Raw genomic sequence first — 11,929 nt, 5'->3', positions numbered from 1 at the left:
CACAACACCAAGACAGGAAGGATGGAGTCAGGAAAGTCTCCGGATAGCCTGGGACTCTTTAGGACATGAGCAAGCAGAAGTGGGGTGGGGGTGGGAGTGGGGTGGAGGAAAAGTCTCCTCTCAAGCAAATAAGAAGGGGGTGAGGTATCTTATTCACAGTCATGCCCACCCACCTCTCTCTGAGCCACTTTGAGGGGAGACTGGGAGGAGGAGAGGAGTTTTCTGCTGACAGGGAAGGAGTGGAGCCCAATGTTGGCGGGAGATGTCAGGGTACCCAGACCAAGTCTGCCTTATTTTCCATGTCCTCTAAAGGGCTTCCTGTGGCCTCTATAAGAAGCAAGTCCTACTTGTGGAAACCTGAGGGTTCCAATATCCAGGACACTCCAAAGGTTAGATAGAATGACCCTTCCTTACTGTCCCTTATATTTAAGGTAGAAGAAGAACCCAGCACAGAGGAGACAGTTACAATTCCAGAGCCCATTTTTTTAAAGGGGCTACTACATGTACTTGACACATCAAACAGATGTTAATTGTTCCAAACAACCCAAGATGCAAGTGACAACACATTTTTAAAAAATTTTTGCAACTCAGATTCAGCTCAATTCAGCCCTGCCTGTCTTGTGGGAACCCAAGATGGCAGACCAGGCCCCTGGACCCTGTGGGCTGACTTACACATGCAGATCTAAAGTGAGTGAAACCCTAAATCAGGGTGGATCCAGATTTCTGGTCACAGTGGCCTAAAGCATACGTTGGCAACCTTCTATCCTGACATCCTCAGGGCCTGAGAGATTAGCCGTCATTCTGTGCTTCATTGTCACCCATCTGGACATTACAAACTTGGGTCATTTTCTCTTCTGATCAAAACCCATGGGGTTCACTTTGTTGCTTCCTTCCTCAGTGTCTCTAGGACTGTGAGACAGTGACATATTGGTGCCAAGCTTTCCTCTGCAGATACCTTCATTTCATACCACCTCCTGTCCCACTCCTGCCTTTGATTCTGTCTTAGCTACATGACTCACCCTGGCCAGTAGATGTGAGTGGATGTGACATAGGCAAGTCCAGGGGTGTCCTCATGCTGCAGCCTCCCATGTGCATCTGGGCCACCGCTGGACAAAGGGCAGATTCAGCCAGCCCTCTGGTCCGAAGAGGATGAAAGATGAGTGGGACACATAGAAACCAGCCCCCTGGGCTAGGTCCAGCCTCCTCAGACCCACATGAGCCATTGTGGGCTCTGGGCCGGGTACTTTGGGGAATTGTATGGCTGCTTGTTTAGCTACATTAGCCATCTGAGGCCTAGCACAACAGCAGCATGCTTGTCTTAGTTGGTTTTTTTCTAGGTGTTAAGACAAAATAACCAACACCCAAAGTTAAAGGAGGAAAGGTTTATTTTGGCTCACAATTCACATTATTTTTGTTTCAGTCCATAGTTGCTGGCTCCAAGGCAGGTTGGCATGGCAGAGGGGCACTGCAGAAGAGAAACAGTCCAGGGCAGCAACAAGGCAGCAAAAGCATCCAAACAGCAAGCAGCATGTGACAAGGGACTCACATGTCTTTTGGATTCATATGTCTTATCCAGGCTACTTGCTCTTAGGGCAGGTAACACTTACACCCTTAACGCTAGCATTGCACACCAGATTCCAGCATCACACATTCTAGATCCATCCACCTCCGAAAGCCCCACCTGTGACCACATGAAGCTTTTGGGGGATAGCTAGACACAATCCATGACATACCCAACCTGCTTACCCTCCTTAGGGTAAAAGAGTAGGACTCATCTTCCTTGCCCAGTCGGGGAGCACTGCTTACCATCATTTCTATGAGTTTAGGGAACAAAAATTACAAGGTAATTTATCGATAGGTAAAAACTTGGAGCCTCCACACATACTCTGCGAGAGGGCCTAAGATACTCACTCCAGATACAAGAACCAAAGTATTGTCAGGTGTGGTGGTGCACATTTGTAATCTCAGCACTCAGGAGGCTGAGGCAGGAAGATTGTTGCAAGTTCAAGACCAACCTGGGCTACAAAGTAAGCTCAAATCCAACCTTAACTGCATTCCTCTGAAGGAATGCAAGACCCTGTCTCAAAAAAACCAAAACAAAAAACAACAAAAAAAAAAAGCTCTCAAAAACAAAACAACAAACACCTGAAAAACCCAGGTATGGGAATGTTTGAGAATTTGCCCTAAGGCAAACATTTCTGGCTACAAAACAGATAAATAAATATATCTGTTTCAAGTACTAAGACCCAACAGACTAAACAAACTAGAAATGTATTAGAAATGTAGAAGAGGAGAAGGGGACAAACAAAACAATTAAGATGTGTTGTGTAAATGTACCAGTTCCCCAAGAGGAATGCCGTTATTATGTACCACAAACATGACCAATAAAAATAAATAAAATAAGAAACATAACTCCATTTCTCTCAAGTTGGCATTGGTATCATATATATATGGAGAGAGAGAGAGAGAGAGAGAGAGAGAGAGAGAGAGAGAGAAGAGACAGACAGAGACAGAAACTGAGATAGACTGAGAGTTTGTTTCGTTTGGTTTTTTTGAGTCAGGGTCTTGCTGTATATTCTAGGCTGGCCTCAAATTCACTATAACTCTCCTGCCTCAGTCTCTCAAGAGCTGAGATTAGAAGATTGCGTCCCTGTGCTAATGTTGATATGGCAACTCTACAAACAGGGACAGAGTACCCAGCCTCCAGGATTTAGAGGAGTGAGGGTCCTTTCTGCTCAAAGTTTCAGTCCACAGCCTGCTGGCTCCAAAGCTCAAAGGGCACGGTGGAAAAGTCTGGCAGAGAAAAGCTGTTCCTCTCTCGGCAGCCAGGAAGCTGAGAGAGGGCAAGGAGGAGCCAGGGACAAGGATACTTTTTTCTCTGATCACACCCCCGGTGACCCACCTCCAAAACAGGCCCCATCTACCAGCAGTGCTTTCAGTTACTTGTAGGGTATGACAGCCCACGCCTGCAATCCTAACACTCAGGAGGCTGACGTGGGCAGGTCACTGGGAGTCCAAGGTGAGCCTGGGTCATAGCGAGTTCAAGACCAGCTTGAACTATATAGTAAGACCCTGTATCAAAAACCAAAAAACTGTCAGCTACTGAACTCATCTGCAGTGCACCCATTGGTGAGTGTAACACTGTGATCTGATCCCCCTCCAAAAACAGGAGACTTTGGGGAGACATTTTAGATCTAAACCATAACAGCAACTTCCCAGTCTTTATCAAACTAGACCTTTCTTGGGTTTTGCTCAGCTGAACTCACTGGACTGCTTCTACTCATGCTCCAAGATGGCGGCTTCAGCGCCACCATTATACCTGCTTTCCAGAAGGCTGAATGGAAGGAGAGACAGAGCAGACCACATGTCCTGCTTTATAATTCCTTAAAGACCACACTACATTTTTACCTGTATCTAGTTAGCCAGAAGTTAGTCACAAGGCCTCATGCCTTTATTCTGACAGAGGATGTGCCGGGGTAAATCCTGAGGTGTCAGTGTGGAGGAGAATGGGCCCAGGTTAACTCATTCATTCTGTGGACCTCCCCAGACTCTAGCCTAGGCCCTGCCTGCCCCTTGTACGTGCCTCTGCAGAGCCTCCCGTCTCCCCCAGAGGGTGCCAGAGCCCTCCACTTCCCGCGCCCTCAGCCCTCAGCCCCTGCTGGTGCTTCTGCATAGTGGACAGCTCTGGCTCCAGCGGCGCAAAGGAGATCTCACTCTGGTCAGACTGCAGTCTGTGGGAAAGAGCCTGGGACTCATACAGAGCTGGGTTCAATCCAGACACATCACTCACCTACTATGTGGCCATGGAGAAATAAGTGTGTGAAGAACTTTCCTGGGCCTGGAACATGGGAAGAACTCTGTTGAATGTTGCCTCTGCTGTGGTTCTGTCTGTGACGGTGGCTGAAGGCTGTCCCCTCCCCACCTACCCAAAGTGACTCCCACCTGTTTAGTCACTTAATATAGCCTGTCCCCTGTCCCATTAACTCTCCTGCCTCCTCATGCAAAGGTCCTCACCCCTTCTGACCCTGTAAGAGGGAGACTGAGGGCCACCTCCTCCCTGACAACCTCAGTCCTAGGTGAGAAGCCCACCAAGGCTGGGCTTGAGGGCAGAGGTTCTCAGAGAAGAGGAGGTCTCAAGGGAAATGGAAAGGGCCAGTTTACTGCTCCTGCCTTCTCCTCCGGGAAGGGTCCGGGCACCCTCTGTGCAGAGCTGCATGAAGGCAGGAGCTTCTGGACCCGCACACAGGACTGGGGCACAGAGACACTCTCGAGGCCAAGGGTTCCATCTCCAGCAGAGCAGAGACACAGCAAAGCAAACCACCAGCCTCTAGTTCTGAGTGGTGGTGGGGACCAAGCTTCTACCACTCACAGCCCCTCCAGTCCCACTGCAAGCCCAGTAAGGAAAGGGCAAAGGAAATCAATCTGTAGTGACCCAGCCAGGAACAGGATGGTTCAGGCGTGGGGGGAGGGGGACAGAGGTTCCCTTGTGCACAAATTCTGAGTCACTTCTAGAAGAGAAGAAGATGAGGGCTTGCAGTGAGGGATGAATGGGGACCCAGGTGATCAGAGCCAAAGCAGGGTGAGGTTTTCTGGGGGATCAGCACATCCCAAAGGACTGAGCTCAATACAGGGTCCTCTCTAGCCTCTGTGCATGCTGCTGGGGTGGAGGGAGCTCCCTACACAAACACCTGGGGCAGCCCACCCTTAGTTCACAAAGACGATCCTGTCACCAGGGAATTACCAGCAGTTGAGGAAAAGCAACAAGAAGAGGTTAAGAAATGAATAAACCGGGTGTGACAGTGCACATCTGTACTAGCACTTCGGGAAGCTGAAGCAGGAGGATCAAAAGTTCTAGCCCACCCTAGGCAACCTACTGCGATCTTGTCTCAAAATATAGCATTATCGGGGCTGGGGATTTAGCTCAGCGGCATAAGTGCCTGCCTTGCGAGCAGGCAGTCGTGAGTTCAATCCCTGGTACCAATAAAAAGGAAAAAGAAAAAAAATAGCGTTATGCAGTGTGAAGGCACTGCACTTGAGTCCCCAGCGCTGGAAAACAAGCAGAGCAAACCCTCCTGAGGGCCCGCTCCAGTGGGCAGAAGTGCTGGGCATTTGCAGCTGATACTCCACAGCCCTCAGGCTAGCTGTCATATTTATCTCCACTTACAGGAAACTGAGTCACGAGGAGGCACAGTAACATGAGTGCAGGGCAGGGATGGACTTTGAATGCAGGCTGCTTCCTGAGTTGGGCTCTGAACTCCTCTACTCCAACAACTCCAATAAACCAAACAAAAGGTGAAAAAACTGTTCCCAGAGGAAACAATTTAAGAAACAGGGAGAACTTATTAAAAAAAAGACTCAGTATTTCATTCATAAAACAAAAAGGAGCAGCTATGAAAAGAAAGTAAGGACTAATTCTTGGAATTTTAAAATGGAATTGCTGAGATATAAAGAGGAAGTAGGAACATACATGGTTTTTGTTATTGTTTAAAAAAAGTTTCCGGGGCTGGGGATTTAGCTCAGTGGCATAAGTGCCTGCCTTGCAAGCAAACAGTCGTGAGTTCGATCCCCGGTACCGATAAAAAAGAAAAAGACAAAAAAATAAATAAATAAATAAATAAATAAAATAAAATAAATAAAAAAAGTTTCCAAAAGTAATTCACTTTTTTGTTATTGTTTTTTTTTTTAAAAAAAGTCGGGCATGATGGCACACTCCTGGAATCTCAGCACTCAGGGGGCTGACTCAGGAGAATCATTAAGTTTGAGGCCAGCCTGGGCTACATAGTGAGTTTAAGACCATTCTGAATTGCATAGTAAAACTCAGTCTCAAAAAGATAAAAAAAAGAAAGAAAGAAAAGGTGAAGGGAGATGGCACATGAGGGGTGGCGCACATCTGTGGTCCCAACTGCTCAGGAGGTGGGCAAGAGGGTTGCAAGTTTGAGGCCAGCCTGGGAAACTTCACAAGGCCTTGTCTCAAAAATAAGTAAGTAAATAGGACTGGCCCCCTTAGGTTCAATCTCCAATACTGGCAAGCAACAAACAAAATCTGATTTCCTTCCTATATTTCCATGGATGGATGGGAGGGAACCTCATTTTCCCCCCAAGACGAGGCTGCTCAACAGTGTACTAACAGGAGCCAGGGGAGGAAGAGGAGACAGGGCAGAGGAAAGACTCTAGGTCCTCAAGGCCATCAGTGAACATCTGAATCAAGCCTTACCTGAAGCTGAAAGGGTGAGTGGTTGGTTTCCTCTCCTCACATCCACTGATCAAATTGCATAGGACTCCACTTGTCCTTGCCCCAGTGGGGTGTCCTGCCCTCACCCTCCAATGACCATCACAGTAAACTACCAGCCTTGATTGTGGCTCATCCCTAAGAGGAACTTTGCAACAGGAAAGCAGCAGTTCATGAAAGAAAGGGAAAGGGAGGCCCAGGATGTGGCTCATTGGTACAGCGCTGAGCTTGTGTTAATCCTGGGTTCAAAGGAAGGAAGGAAAGTGGGGAGAGAACAAGAAAGAATGGAAAACACGGCCACCCCATCTTACTCGGCTCCCACAGGGAAGGCGTGCATGTCGAGCGGCCTTCTGGTGACAGAAGGGGATAACATCTGTTTCTTCTCTCTGAAGGAGGTCAGAAAGGGAGCTAGAAAGCTAGACACAACAGAGTCTATCCGAAGAACCAAAAGTGAAGCAACACACGCAAGGCTGGATTTTGAGCAGTTAGTGGCACAGAAGAGAATCTGTTTGACCTTGGCTTTGGACTGGCACAAATGTTCCCCTTCCAGCAGCACAGGGTGGGGATGGCATTGCTTTCCTTCTCTGAGAAGCAATCTCATTACCTGGCTCTGCAGGAAATCACATTTATGTCATCACAGTAGTGGCTGGTGTTCAGTTTTCCAAATCCACTTAAAGGTGAAGTGTGGATGAGTTAAGTATAATCCGGGGATGGGATATAAACATTACAGACCTCGACCTTGGAAATGTAAAAAGAAAACAACAGAAATCAGAAGGTGGGGAGAGACGGGGAAGTGGTCCGTGGGGGGCTGGTTTTCCTACACTGGCTCAAGAAATTCTGTCTGAAGGTGATGGGTGAGGAACTAAATTTCTTTTTTATTATTATTGGGGTTTTTTGTCTTTTTCGTTTTTATCGGTACCAGGGATGGAACTCACGACCACACACTGGCAAGGCAGGCGCTTATGCTGCTGAGCTAAATCCCCATCCTCAAGGAACTAAATTTCAAGTGTACATTCTGTCTTGTGCCATAGGTGACAACAATGTAAGACTGCAGTAATATCAGAGAAAACAAGACTGAGAAAGCAGACCTGGGAGGAGAAAAGAGACAGTGCGACTTAAGTTCCTGCTTAGGGCTGGGGACATAGCTTAGCAGCACCACACCTGCCTGGCAAGTACACGGTCCTGAGTTCTGTTCCTTACTGAAAAACAAAAAAAGATTCCCGGGGCTGGGGACTTAGCTCAGCGGCATAAGCACCTGCCTTGCAAGCAGGCGGTCATGAGTTCGATCCCCGGTACCGATAAAAATGAAAAAGACAAAAAAAAAAGATTCCTGCTTAGCCAGGCATGGCGTCTGTGATGCACCTGTCTGTTACCCCAGCTACTTCGGGCAGTTGAGGTGAGAGGATTGCTTGAGACAAGGAATTGGAGGCCAGCCTGGCCAACATAGCAAGACCCAACTCCTAATAAAATAAATTCCTTTCATAAATGATGAGGCTTTAGTAGACATTCTCTTGGTTTACGAAATTGAGAGACAAAGGTATAGCAGGTATAGCACATTATTTAGAACTGAGGTTACAACTTTAGAAGATCTAAATATGAAGAAAAAATTCCAAGGAGTGGAACCAGGGGTAGGACCATTTGCTTTTTACTTCATCCCATTTGGTACTGGTTGGATTTTTTCCTACAAGTTTGCGTAATCTCCTTGCCCCGCCCCCGTACATCCCCCCATACTCAGCTGTACCCTGGTGTTTGCAGAGAGGGCAGCGCTCTACATGTTCCACCCCTTTGGGTTTGCCTTCCTGAGCTGAAGAGCTGGAAAACCATATTTCTGCCTTCCTAACTCCTTCCCTTCCACTACCTACTGCCACCATGCCACCCATCCATAATTAATTCCCCACTTCACCTACATGGTCAAAGAATAGTCCAAAAATTTGAACTGCACGTGGTGGCAACATACTGTAATCAATAGAATTGCTATGGTTTGTGTCCAGATGTCCCCCCAAGGCCACATGCACTTTTAGATGGGGCTTCTTTGGAGGTAGCTGAAACTAGTTTGCAATTGATTCATGGTCCAATGTTATGATCAAGGGTACTGGGATTAAGGGTGATGGATTGCTGGATCAGTTCACTGGTTGGATTGACACCACCCTAATTTCAGCAGTCTGGATAAGGTAAAAGGGGCAGAAAGAGGCTCATCTTCTCCTTCCCTTGTTGCTTTTGCTGGTTTCTCCTGCCTCAACAGTGCCCCTCTGCCTTGTGCCACCCTGCCTTGGAGCCAACTGATTATGAACTGAAACCTCTACAAATGGTGAGCTAAATAAACCTTTCCTCCTTTAACTTTAGGTGTCAGGTATTTATCTCAGCGACGAGAAAGGTAACTAACACAGGAATGTTATTCTGCAGTAAAAAGACCTATCAAGCCATGAAAAGCTATGGAAAAACCTAAAATGCATATTGCTAAGTGGGAGAAGACAGTCTGGAATGACTACAAAGTATATAGTTCTGTTGGGCGCAGGCGCTCAACATACCATACCCCACCCGGGACTAAGGACCACGCCAGCTTCTGCAATGCGCTACGTCCCTCTTTAAATTAGCCAACCCGTGCGCACCCCGCGGTCTACTCCGTACTCTGTGGCAACTCCTGATTGGCCACAGCTGGATATAGTAGCCAGAGCCTGCATCCCATTCCCGCCCTGCTTCCTTGTGGCAGCCTGTGATTGGTCACGGCCAAATATATAAACCAGAGCCTGCGTAAATAAACTAGCAGTTAACTGTCGTCCACAAGAGCATCTCCTGTCTCCTGTTTCATTGGGGCTGCGCCGGTCAACTGGTGGCCCGTACGGGGAGCCCGGAACGCTGAGACCCTCTCTCCGACAGTATGGGGAAGGAACCTCTCTCTCCGACGGAACAGAGACGTTAACAGGTAAAACCGTCAAGCGCCAATAGCAGGGGCTACTTGGCGGGCGGGGGCTGACAGGTTAAACTGCTCAACGTTGGTAGCGGGTGCTACGCAACAGGGCCGGATAGCGGGGGCTATCAGGCAACCTTGGGCGGACGCGTCGCAAGGGTCAGGAACTCGTAAAGAGAGTTCCGGGGGCCGTAAAGAGGCCGGTTTTGGGGGCGCCGTAAAGGGGCGCGGGGACTAAGCTGTTCCTGTATAAAAAAAAAAAAAAAAGAAAAAGAAAAATATAAAATAAAAAGAAACTCTTGAAATTCCGGTTAACATGGGTAACAGGGCTACTCAGCCACTGTCAGTCGCCTTAAGCGACTTACTGAGAGAAAAGGGATTACAAATAAAACGAGAACAAATTCAAAACTTCCTCGATCAGGTCGATAAGGTAGCACCTTGGTTTGGTCCCACGGGGTCCATTACCATCCCCAGCTGGGATAAATTAGGGAGAGATCTTGACTTTGCAGCAGAAAATGGCCTCTTGGAGCCAGGAGTCAGACCCCTTTGGGCCGTAGTGAGAAGCTGCCTCGCAGACACCTCTTGTCATGACCATATAAGGGCTGGCGCCATGGCGCTTGATTACCATCAGGCAGAATCCTCCCTCGAGCAATCTCGCGAGTCCAGTGCCGCAGGCGAGGTGACCCCACCCAACCCAGACTCGTCAGATAATGAGGGGGAGGAAGGAGAAGTATACAAAATGGTGGATGCAGACACCACCGAAAGAGAGGAAGTCACACACACGCAGTCGAGAGGGCCCTACTCTGAGGCCATAAATGAGCTGCAACGCAGGATTTCTCAGAGTAAATGGGTCAATGAAAGTGAGTACGGGATCCCAGGGCCACCCCGTATAAGACCTATGGCTCTACCTCCCGACCCGCCAGATTATCATGCCCACCAGAGACCCTGCCATCAGCTATGTAGCTGTCCGCAACGGGTCCAGATGTCCCCTGGGACATTCCAGGAAGACCTTTGGCATCAAGTCAAAAGAGAGGACCCAGGAGGCCTGGGCCGTTTTCGCCAGGCTTTTCCGGTTGCTGTGGATGCTCAGGGAAACAGAGCCCACCTGCCTATAGATATAAAGGCGATAAAGCATCTTAAGGAGGCCAGCACCATGTACGGTGTTAACGGGGCGTATACCCTGTCCCTAGTAGAAGCCATGGCAGGAAACGCCATGACACCTGCTGATTGGGCCAGTTTGTGCAAGGCAGTGCTCAGCCCAGGCCAATATCTTGATTGGAAAGCTTGGAATGTTGAACTTGCCACAGAACAGGCCCAAGCTAATGCCCAGAACAATCAGGCCGCCTGGAACGCGGATATGTTATTAGGACAAGGGCAATATCTCAATAACCAGCTGATATTTCCACAAGAGGTGTATGCACAGATAAATAAAATAGCCATACAAGCATGGAAACGGGTCTCGGCTAGGGGAGAAGTCTCAGGCCACTTGACAAAAATTTTGCAGGGCCCGAGCGAGCCTTTTTCAGATTTTGTGGCCCGCATGATGGAGGCGGCAGGGAGAATTTTTGGGGACGCTGAGACAGCCATGCCGCTCATTAAGCAGCTCATTTTTGAGCAATGTACTAAAAAATGTCACTCTGCCATTAGTTCATACAAAAATAGGCCTCTTGAGGTATGGATGAAACACTGTCGGGAGATCGGGGGGCCATTAACCAACTCAGGTTTGGCAGCCATGCTAATGAAGCTAACTAAAGAAGGTCAGGAAGGCAGAGTGGCGCCACAGAATGGCGCCCGCCCGAAAGAAGGCTGCTTCAAATGCGGCAGACAGGGACACATAAAAAGAGACTGTCCATCTTGGGGACTCGGAAGAGAACAACCCCCCCCCTCCTGAAGACCGAAAGTGCCCCAGATGTAAAAAGGGAAATCACTCCGCCGCGGAGTGCCGCTCCACCTTTGATGTAAATGGGCTGCCCCTCACGGGTAAGGGCCGTAACCCAGAGAGGCCAAAAAACGGGATTGGGGGGCCCCCCCAGGGGGGTGGGCCCCCGATTCTACCCAGCCAGAGAGTATATGGTAGACCAGACACTGCCAATGACGCCAACATGGGCAGGTCAGAACCGAGGACAGCCTCTCCGGGTTCAGGGGGACTTGACCTCTGTGCCACCACTGGACTCGTATTAACCCCGAAAATGGGGATACAGGCCATAGAGACAGATATGTCCGGCCCCTTACCGGAAGGCACAGTAGGGTTGATAATTGGTCGATCATCCCTCTCCATGAAAGGAATACAGGTCTTACCGGGTGTTATAGATTCTGATTACACAGGAAAAATAAAGGTGATGATGCAGGCTCCTAAAGGCCCAGTAGCCGTAGGGGCAGGAGACCGCATCGCTCAGATGCTAGTGTTATCCAGCCGTCATGGGGATTATCCATCATTGTCAGGTATTAGAGGAGACAGAGGATTTGGATCATCAGACCCAGCCTTTGCCGCCCTCGTTCTTAGATTGGATGAGCGCCCCATGCTAACGTTGTCACTCAATGGGCAAAAAATATCCGGACTGCTAGACACAGGAGCAGACCGCTCTATTATAGCTGAAAAGGACTGGCCACTAACCTGGCCTACCCAGACGGCACAACAAACACTGCAAGGCTTGGGATCAGTTCATGCACCTAAAATTAGTAGTCAGATAATTAAATGGGAAGACAATGAGGGACACTCAGGAGAATTCATACCCTATGTTCTCCAGCTTCCAATTACCCTATGGGAGAAAAAAGTGCTCTCTGCCCTAGAC

The sequence above is a fragment of the Cavia porcellus genome, unplaced genomic scaffold (assembly GCF_034190915.1).
Source record: "Cavia porcellus strain 051 isolate PalLab524CR breed Dunkin Hartley unplaced genomic scaffold, mCavPor4.1 scaffold_5, whole genome shotgun sequence".
Taxonomy (NCBI): Eukaryota; Metazoa; Chordata; class Mammalia; order Rodentia; family Caviidae; genus Cavia; species Cavia porcellus.
Note: the sequence above shows the minus strand (reverse complement) of the source record.